The sequence below is a fragment of the Taudactylus pleione genome, unplaced genomic scaffold (genome assembly GCF_031769625.1).
Source record: "Taudactylus pleione unplaced genomic scaffold, aTauple2 ptg000161l, whole genome shotgun sequence".
Lineage (NCBI taxonomy): Eukaryota > Metazoa > Chordata > Amphibia > Anura > Myobatrachidae > Taudactylus > Taudactylus pleione.
This window is the reverse complement of record NW_028284563.1, coordinates 4,697,772-4,701,929: the sequence shown is the minus strand read 5'-3', so window position 1 is coordinate 4,701,929 and position 4,158 is coordinate 4,697,772.

Here is a 4,158-nt window from a genome sequence, read left to right as displayed (position 1 = left end):
AGTACTCTGCACTGTGCCTGTGTGCTTCCCCTCTATCACATCCTCATGTGTGATGATTACAGTACTGTACACACATACAGCAGGGTAGCTTTAGCTCTATGTTCAGTGCAGTAATCTGTGTGTATGCATCTATCTATACACCCATCAGCCATAACATTAAAGCTCACGATATCCCCAGATTGGGCTGGCTGTACAGCCGAATGGGGATATCGTTAACGACCCATGGGAGCGTGCATCGTTGGTCGACCATACACACTAGACGATATAAACGATATATCGTTCACTTTTATCGTCGTCTGTATGCGGCTTAACAGCACCAAAATGTCAGCAGCAGCTCCTTTAATTCCAGTAAATTGCAAGCTGGGACCTCCGTGGCTGACTTGTTTCTCCAGCACATCCCACTAGGGAAGGCCATCGACCATCAATGATTCAAAATCATCGATAGTTTATGGCTGATGTCAAATACTTTTACCATCAAAGGCAGAGAGCCAATGGTTCTCTGCCATGGATGGATCAGTGGACGGGACAGAGCTATATCATCAAGCACATGCAGAAAGATCAGACAACTATATCGTTATCTGATGTGACCTTGTGTATGCACCATAAGACCATCCTCTACCCTGTCTGTCACTATTGACTACTGACTCTGGGGGTGATTCAGTAGTGGGCGAAATTGCAAAGCTGCAGCTTTTCTTATCTGTCCTTGCAAATGTAGCAGATGTCTGACATACCTCCATTGCAACCAACAATGGAGGACGACGCCGGCCTACTGTGCAAGCCTCAGCTTAGTAAGGCTGGCCGGCTTGCGAGGCCAGGAAACTGTGTCCATAGACGCAGCACCTAGCCTTGCCAGTCACGAAAAATGGAGCCAACACGCCCCCGCACTGCCCCTTAAATGCCTCTTCCCGTCAATCAGGCAGAGGCATAGCAGGGACACTTATAATTACACTATCCCGCGGGATGCCGACGGTCTAAATGCCGCCCCGGCGTCATCCCGACTGTTTAATCCCGTCAAGTGTCTAATGACCGGCGTCGAAATCCCGACGCCTGTCATTAGACCTACGTCGGGAGCCCGACACCCGGCTTACCGATCAAAGGTAAGCCGGGCACAGACAGCCACATTAGGTTAGGGGCTCCCGGGGGGACTTAGGCACCCCCCTTGAGGTTAGGCTAGGGGAAGGGGGGTGGGTTAGGGTTAGGCACCCCCCCCCCCGGGAGACATAGTGTTAGGCTGCGGGGAAGGGGGGGTTAGAGTTAGGCACTTGGGGGAGGTTAGGGTTAGGCACCCCTAAGGGAAGGTTAGGGGGGGAGGTTTGGTTAGCAAATAGAAAAAAATACTTACCTGTCGGGATCTCACGGCCGGGCTTCCGCTGTCGGAATTTGAACCGCGGGCCATGCTGATCCCCTATCCCTCACCAGTATGCAATGAACCTATATTTTTAATTATCTGATGACCATTGGTTTTGTATCCATATATTAATAATCATAGAAACACAATCTCCATAATTGTTACATACAGCCCCAATGCAGTGTTACCCTAATGCTATTAGTCAAGGACCAATGTGTTCAAGAATGAAGAAATAGAAGCATTATGGTGGATGCACACTGAACCAAAAAATACATAGTTATATTTTAGTGATAAGATATACATTAAAAAAATATGAGATATGGTAAGAACTTACCCTTGTTATCTCTATTTCTACGAAGTCCATAGGGTTCCACAGGATACCTTGGGGTATAGGCGATGGCGGCAGACATCTAGGCACCACAGAGTTAAACTTTCAGCCTCCCAGGATGCACTGGGGTCCCTCTCCTATACCCCGCCCTCGAGCCTCAGGCCACTCAGTTTCGTAGCAAGCCATAGGCCGGAGCAGGAGCAAAAAAGAGAGAGAAGAGTCTGGAACACACAAGAATCACATTCTCACCAGAAGGAGAAGGAGAAACCGGTGACCAGATCAAAGCCCATCTGCAGTACAGGTGCGACAGGGCGGGAGTCCTGTGGAACCCTATGGACTTCGTAGAAATAGAGATAACAAGGGTAAGTTCTTACAATATCTCATATTTTCTACTTCAGGGTCCATAGGGTATCCACAGGATACCTTGGGGATGTCCCAAAGCATAAGGGTGGGGACGCTCCTGTGCTGTAAGGAGAATCCGCCGCCCGAAGGAAGCATCCTGAGAGGCGAAGGTATCAAAAGCATAATACCTTACAAAAATATGGACAGATGACCACGTGGCTGCCAATTACCGCTGAGGCGCCAAGTCGAACTGCCCACGAAGGACCCACAGACCTAGTGGAAGAGCTTTAATTGAGGATGGAACAGGAAGACCTGTGAATCCATCCTGCCAAAGTTAGCGTAGTGGCAGGCCAACCCTTTTTATGGAAACCAGAAAGGACAAAACCGAGAGTCTGATTTCCTAAATGGACTGGTACGGTCAACTTAAATTCTTAGCGCCCGTACCACAGCCAAAGAGGCCTCACCAGCAGACAGGACTGGGGAAGTAAAGGCCGGTACTATAATTTCCTCATTGATGTGGAAACTAGACACCCCCGTAGGTAAAAAAAAAAACCAGGGCAAGTGCGAAGCACTGCCCTGTTCCTAGGAAAGATGAGAAAAAGGGAGGTCTATATGACAGAGCCTCCCATTCTGAGATCCTACTGGCCAAATTAAGAGCCAGAAGGAATACAGTCCTAGCCGTAAGCCATTTGAAATCCACTGAGCCCGGTGGATCAAATGGCGGTCCTCAGAGAGCCCTAAGGACCACAGCTAAATCCCAAGCCACAGAGTAGCAATCCTACACTGAAACCATACTAACAGGGCAGAAACCTGCACCTTCAGGTAAGCAAGGCGAAGACCGTTATCTAAGCCCACCTGTAGGAAAGCCAACCTCTGGATATCCGGAATACCCGAGGAGCCTAGCCTCTAGGGCGACACAACTGAAAGAAAGTATACCATATCTAATGGTAAATTCTTGCAGATAAAAGCTTCCGAGCTCTTAGCATGGACAGAGCCCCTGTTAACTATAGAGCTGGAAAAACTCCTAGACCTTAAGAGGGCAGTCTCCACCGCCACACCGTCAAGGACAGACAACCCAGGTCTGGGTATCAGCCAGGATCCTGAGACAACAGGTCCGGGCGTAGAGGCAACAGCTTCGGAGTGTTAACTGAGAGGCTCCGAAGATCTGAGTAATAGTGCCATCTGGCCCACGCTGGAGCTATCAGCAGGAGCGTGCCTCCTTCTTGCTATTACTGGAGGAAGAAGGGATAACGGAGGGACAAGGTACACAATTTGGAAGGTCCACTGGACCTACCTACGTCTATCAGGAGTCTCATCTCTGAAAGGCTCCACTTGTTCACCAGAAGATTGAACACCTCCTGATAAAGAGGACATTTCCCTGAATGCACGTCTTGACGGCTGAGAAAGCCTGCTTTCCATCTGAGGATTCCTGAATGAACACTGCCGATAACGGCAGGGATATAGCCTTCCACCCAAGCCAGAATTCGGGACACCACTGTTAGTGTCGCCTGACTTCGGGAACCTCCTAGGTGGTTTACATAAGCCATCATGATGGCGTTGTTAGACTGTTCCTGCACGGTATTTCCATGGGGGACCTGTCCTGCATGCTGGAGAACCTTGAATACCGCTCAGAGTTCTCAGATGTTTATGGGAAGTGCAAAAACTACTGGTGTCCACCTGCCCTGGAAGAAGTGTGGACCCGTCACTGCTTCCCAGTCACGGATACTGGTGTCCGTCGTCAGAAGGACACTGTCCGCAATCCCAAAGGGGGTGCCCCTTGTTTAGGGGAGCTTTCCGCAGCCATCAGGCCAGAGAGAGACAAACCTCCGGGGAAAGCCTATTGACTTTATCCTATGGGGCAACCCATCCCATCCGGAGAGGATCAAGTTTTTCAGAGGTTTAGAATGAAGCTGCGTACTCTCCACCATGTCGAACAGCGACACCCTGGAACCCAGGAACCACATTGCAAAGTGAATAGACACTCGGCGACTCTGCAGGCAACTGCGTACCCTTGCCTGTAATGCAGAGATCTTTTCCTCAATCACAAAGATCCTCAGATGTTGGGATATGGAGCATCCTCTGTGAAGAATCAGAGAGGACCATTTCCAGTTTATCAGTCAGCCCTAATGTAGCAACACAG